This window comes from Vigna angularis, chromosome 8, assembly GCF_016808095.1.
Source record: "Vigna angularis cultivar LongXiaoDou No.4 chromosome 8, ASM1680809v1, whole genome shotgun sequence".
Lineage (NCBI taxonomy): Eukaryota > Viridiplantae > Streptophyta > Magnoliopsida > Fabales > Fabaceae > Vigna > Vigna angularis.
In genome coordinates, this window is record NC_068977.1 from 9,030,593 (window position 1) to 9,037,834 (window position 7,242).

A 7,242-nucleotide genomic window follows, 5' to 3' on the forward strand; every position below is an offset into this window, starting at 1 on the left:
ACAAATATCCCTAGGATAGTCTTTAACCAAACTCTAATATCATATTAAGAAGTGGTCTTTAAGTCTAACTCAATCTCACAAAACTGACTTGTAAGATTTACCAAGCCTATGAAAACTTTTTGCTATAGAACAAGTAACTCTGATCCTAATTCTTAATTACATTTTGAAACACCAATCCAAGTGTATTTTTTTATATCGTTGTCTTATTGTGACCATTTCTTCTTCATCTTCATTGTCTCAAGTTTCTCTTTATACAAGCTCATTTATGGAGGAAGGTGCAACTTTACTTTTTGAGAATTCATTCTCTAGTTGGTTCTACTATTTATGATTCACAATCGCCTAATTTGATTGTGCAATTCGGAATATATTATCGGATTTAGAAACACATTTCAAATTATACAATTTACAACACAAACAAGCTTATAAAAGAGATTAGAACATCACTTCTAACTCAATCTTAAAACAATTAATTTATGAGTCATTCTACTTATATACTAATTATTTCTCTCATTTTTATCTAATGTTAGATTTTCAATTTACCTTAAACTATTAACAACATATGTATATCAGTGCTTCTAGACTTGGAAAGTACATCTCAACTTACAAATTCAAAATATATATTTGTCTATCAATATGTACAATTTAAAATACATTTTTAGGTCTAAAAATATATTTTAAATTATATTCCAAAAGACAAAAATATATTCTAGATTATATAATCTAAAATATATATTTAGAATTATAGAATCCAAAACACAAAATTCATATTAAAATTTTGGTTTAATAGCCTATTTTGTCCCTAGTTTTGCTGAATAATATCAATTTAGTCACTTGTTTTAAAAGTGTTTCAAAGTGGTATTCAATTATTAAATTTTGTGTCAAAATCGTCCCTTCTGTTACATAGAACCAAACGGCGTTAATGGATTGATGATCTGACACTTATGTGTCATTATTGGGCTGCCGCAATATAAATGTTTTGTTCCCTTTCTCTGTGACTCGCGCGAGAGGTTGGCTAGGGAAGCTTCCCCATCTAGGTTCAACCTGCATCAGCCTAAGGATTCACTGCCATCCATACCTCGAAGGTGGACATCCATAGGTCAAATCCAACGCAGACACAACTAAGCTCTCAAAGAAACCCAAACGCAGATCAAACAAAACTCCCAGACCCAAACTCAAAACGGAATCTCACATTCGCAAATCGCAAAACAAAATAGAACAAAATCACAACCTTAATTTCATTCATTGCAATTGCAGATACACAAGAAATTCCCAATTAAGAACCTAAGAACAAGACCCCAAAGTCTCAAATTGAAACCCTAATTCGCACTGCTGATCTGCAAAGAAGAAGAACCCCAAACTTAAATATCCTATCCAAGACCTGCAGAAAAGAACAAAGGAACAACCCAAAATTACTCATTAAACCGTGGCCAGCTCCGGCGCCAAGTAACCCAGCGTCCCCACCGCACGTGTGGTGTTGGGAACCTCCCCGTGTCGTGTTCAGCTCCCTCGCTAGTTGGTGTCAAATTCGACGGCGACAAGGGGGAAAAAGGTGGGGGCGGTGGCGTTGGTGAATAGGCCGAAGTGTTGTCTGACGAGGCCCCTGGGAGGGTTGGTGGTGTTGTAGAGGACAAAGGCGAGGCCAAAGCCAGGACTGGTAGTGATTTGCGGCAAGACAGAGAAGACAAAAGAGGTTGAGAATGAAGTGATGAATGAGGAAAAGAAATTGGAAGAAGTTTTTGTTATGAGAACTTTTGTGGAATAAAAGACGCGTCTATAAGAGTACTGGTTGGAGTCGTTGGTCACCACTGCTAACCCCTTCTACACTCCGACGGAGGTGGCCAAGCAAGTCGCGGCCTCCAACACCAAACTCATCATAACACAAGCGTCCTACGGTGATTGTTGCAGCAGCAGTACTTGTCTGTAACACACAAAGAGGACAACTTGTTGTGGTAAAAGGACAGAGAACAAGCCAATAACACAAGCCACTGTCAAGTAGAATCACACATGGAGGGGGGTTTCTCAATTCTCTCTCTCACGGACCTTCTTTCAAATGGGTTATCTCACTGCTAAGAAAAATAATAAAATGGAATTCGTATTGTTTCGAGTAATCAGTGGCAAGAAAACGAAAGAACATGATGGGTGGGTTGCTCTCGAGTGCCTCAGAGGGAGATTACTAGCAGAGAGACAGGCTTCAAAGGTTGCCAAAGAACAAGCAGAGTCATTATGCAACAAGGTCATTTTCATACATTGTTTCTTGTTTCCTTCATATAATTTAGATTAAGGAAACAAAATGACATAACTTTTTGGTTTCTACTTGATAAATTTTATTCTGTGATTTTATTTTTGTCTCCCTAAAATTGAAAATAAAAATCTTGGGTTTTAGCAGTTTAATGAGCTGGAAAAGAAGCTTAAAAGAAGATATTAAACTAAGAGACAAAGCAGAAAGAAAGATTAAGCTTTTAAAGAAGAAACTTGAATGTTTCAAGGGGTTAGCGGTGGTGAAGGTGGCGCTGCAGAAGGAGGAGCCCAGGAATGCGAAGACGAACTAGGGGCAGTTCTGGAGAAGGAGTTTTACGTGGCAGTGCCCTAAATTAATTTTTTTCCAATTAAAAAAACTCTACAATTTAACGTATAATTGTCACTATGTATACAACTTTAAATTGACACGTTATCACTGTACTGTGCCAGATCATCAATGCTTTAACTCTGTTTGATTCTATTTAACGGAAGGGACCATTTTGACACAAAATTTAATAATTGAGGACCACTTTCAAACACTTTTAAAATGAGGTACTGAATTGACATTATTCAACAAAACAAAACTGGGGACAAAAAATATGCTATTAAACCTAAATTTTTTTAGCTTTTTGCGACAAGCAAGTATAGCTCTCGTTCATGTACGAGTTCATTTTCTCTTCTTTTATATGTTACCTTCTTTATGCAGTTGTGTATTTTTGTTTGAAATATAAAAACAAGTAAAACATGAGTCACCATTCCCAAATGGAACAAGTACATAAGCGAGTCACCATATCCTTCATACAAGCTCACCTTTCACCATAAATGCGTAGCATGTGCTTCGCCTTTGATTCGGCAGCGAGTTCAATGGTTGTCGCACGACTTCAATGCCTCTCACCTTTTAGTTTTTATTCCGACGTTGATTATGTAAATCGTCTAAAATCATGATGATTTGGTTTTAATGGTGTGGATGTTGAAAATGGTTTCCACAAGCAAGAGGTGGCGTTGAGGTGGACCACCGGAATGATCATCTGAAAGGAGGAAAGAAGGTCATAGTAGAGAGAGGGGCAGCACGACTTTTGAAGGTAAAGGAAAGAAGGGAGAGGGGAATCAAAAGTAGAATTAAGGTTTTTAATAAGTTTTTTTAAGGGTAAAATGGGAATACTACTTTTTATAAGATGCAAGAAGGAAAAGGGAGGTGCAGGAAGAAATGACCCTCAATCCTTAATATAATATGGTTCAAGAATCCAAATATTTCTTATGATCATAACTCATACGAATTTTCATGCTATATTACCTTTGTTGTTTAATCTAAATAGGTAGAAGAGATGTCTTGCAAGGTTGTGATATATATTGTATTGACTCCTACCATCATTACAAATCCACCACTCTATTGAGTAAATTGTCTCAGGTAGCTACTTTTCTAAACAAAGTATTAAAAGATTTAAATAATAAATTAATATATTTCTGAACCAATATACCACTTTTACTTAATTAACAAAATCTTTTAATAATTAAGTTGACTAACTTATACAATTTTTTTTAACCCTGAATTAAATTATTGTAAATATTGCATTCCAAACATAAATTTATTAGAAAATGAAAATAATTATATTTTTATATTTCTTATGACAATAATGAATTATTTGTTAGATATCAAGATGAATAATTGATTCTGATATTACTAATGTATCTTATAAAAAATCAATTGATTCCAATATATAACACCAATAAAATAGAAATAGTTTATATAAAATATTAAAATCATTTCTAACCCAAAATCTTAAAATAATAAATTTTTAGGTTTTCTTTTATAAAATATTCAGTTTTTTTTGTCTCTAGCCAACAAGACACTTAAATTTATACTTTCATTTCTAAAATTCAAACATAAACTTGTGTCATTTTCTCTCCTCTAAGATTGAATAATTCACCTCCTAAATAATACCATTAGATATTTTCTCAAGTTTTTCATTATCTTCATTAGCTTACTTTCTATTTTGGTTCTCATGTTTTTCTTTGGCTGGATATTATTGACACTCGTGATCAGTGTCTCTAACTTTTGCAACAACAAAAAATGCTTACACTAGGATTCTTTTATCGAACATGTCAAAACTAAATGGTAGAAATAAATAAAGTTGTTAAAAATTTGTAGAAAGTGAGAGAATGCTTTGAACAAGGCACAAATTTCATATTGATTCGACAAGTTATAACATAATAATACAAATTACAACAAGTATAACTATTTCAAACTATTGAACTTGTTCTTCTTGAACCAGTTATAATCACATAGTAATCTAACAGCAAATCCATTATTAATATCATCCACGTAACTTTTAAGAACCTGGGCGACATTATGTCTCATATTAGAATAAAAGTAATCATAAATGAAGATTATGACATGATAAAGTGAAATAAGTGTATATGATTTTGTAGAATGCTTTGTAACACCAAATCAGGAAGTCATGCTAGTAATGAAGGAAAAACAAGGTTTAAGTTAATGTCTAAATGATTCTTCATCCAATTATACATTCCTTTCTTTTCTAAATAAAAGGCTCCTTTTGATGAGATTGAGTGTGGAATTGTGATGCATCAATCAAGGTATGCTCTAGACGTGTTGAAGAGGTTTGACATGCACAAGATTATTGTTGCCAACACACCAGCAGAGGTAGGATTGAGGTTGGAAAAGGAACCTGAGGAAGAAGCTGTAGATCCAATAGATTATAGAAAAATTGTTGAAAGTTTAAGATACCTCTCTAACACCATACCAGACTTGAGTTACAATGTTGGAGTGATAAGTAGGTACATGCAAAGTCCAAGGGTGTCACACATGAATGCAACTAAACTTATTCTTAGATATCTACAAGGAACACATGCCTTTGAGATACTGCTACCAAGAGGAAAGGTTGTATAATGGATTCAAGATTACTACATATTTGGATGCAGATTGGTGTGGGGACAAATGGGATAGAAAGAGTACACTATGGTACGTCTTTTTCCTTAAAGGGTCACCCATTTCTTGGAACTCAACAAAGGAATTTGTGGTGGCTTTATCATCTTTTGAGGCAAAGTATATAGTTGCCTGTGAAGCTACTTGTCTGGCATCCTGGTTGAATTCTTTGATGAAAGGACTGAGGATTGATTTAGCTGGAAAAGTAAAACTATTTGTGGATAACAAGTCAGTCATTGATCTAGCTAAACACCAAACTTCTCATGGGAGAAGTAAATACATTGAAACAAGGTTCCACTCTACATCAGGGAACAAGTTAGCAATGGGAAATTAGAAGTTGCACACTGCATGTCAGAAGATTAACTTATAGATATTCTAACAAAGGCTTTGAAAGGAGAACATTTTCAAACTCTTAAAAAACAAATAAGTGTTGTTAAAGTAGACACCTTTGGAGATCAAGTTAAATAAAGTTAGCAACCATTTCATGTGCAGAAATGGTGTTTTGTTTTGTCATGTTTTTTGTTTAGGAAGGTATGTTAGTATACTAGTTGTAAATCCAAAACTAAAAACAGTTATATTCTATTACTATCTTTTCATTCCTATAAATTGGTGCTTGTATAACAGTTTGAAAATAATATAAAATTACCTCTTGAACATCTGGTGTGTCATTTGTCTTCTTTCCTCTCTCTATTTCTCTTTTTTGAGTACCTTTCATTTTTGTTTCTCAAAAATAAGTTAAATTAAGTTAAGTTTCTAAAAAATAGACTACAAATTGTAACTTGCCTCGTCACTTTTTTCTTTTTTAAATTTTTTATTTTTAAAATATTTAAGTTTTTAATTGGTTAGTTAATATTTTTATTTAATATATTAAAATAATTATTATATTTACATATTAAATTACTTTATTTTACTAATCCTTAGAGTTTAACCGGTAAGTGATAATGATTTAAATTATAATAATATTATATATTTGTATTTTTTACAAAAAGTATAATATATAAAATTTAATTTTTGTATTTATTTTTATTTAAATTTTTAAATTATAAAAAAAAAACGGGTTAACAATTTAAGAACATATTGTTTCACCTTTGGTCTCTCATTTGATGGGCTAGACAAAATAGACTAAAGTGAACCAACAAGTTAAACATTTTAACTCAATTCACTAGCTCACCCACCAAACACAACTCGTTTTGACACCTTAAATTTTGAAAGACTAAAAACTCTTACTATGAAATTTATTCAAAATGAAACCATGATAAAATTATTAATTTATAAATATTAATAATTCAAATTATAATATTATTATATATTTGTATCATTCAAATAATGTAATATAAGAATTTAAATTTTTAAATTAATTTTTATTTTTATTTTAATATTATTCTCAACTTGTTAATAAAAAATGGTTTAAGACACAAATTACTTTTAGTTGTTGTCATCATTATCTCATTTAAAATTCTAATAGCAACAAGGCATTAAATTATAACTTTTATATTTTGTTCTCTTTCTTGGAAACTTTTGATTCACCAAGTATTTCAATCAAACGGCTAGACGGGCCATGAATGAAACAAATTACTGTAAGAGTTGGTAGGTGGTATTAGATGTTATCTGTAAGTCTCACCATTATAAGATGATGGGAAAATGTATCATCTAAAACTTAGATACATTCTTACTTTATGTGGAAAAACATAAACTCCAACCAATAGACAGAACATTTGTGTTCCTAAGTGGGTCATCGTCAAACTAAAGCTTGATGACAATACTATGTAGACATCTAAGCCGAATAAGAACATCGTACATCAATGAGAACATTAATGGCAAACTCTTTATAACATTAATATAAAATAAATAAAAAAACATAATATATATTATGGCTTTAAAAAGAATTATTGTGGGTCTTATAAAAGAATGGCTTTTTTATGGATGCATTATTTGAGCCACTCTTTTGACATAAGATGAGTCATAAAAGCTTATATTCCACAAGTAAATATCTCCACTTGGTTGATAATGGGGTCTTTCCATTGTAAAAAGCAACGCCCCCAACCATGGCTTTAACATAG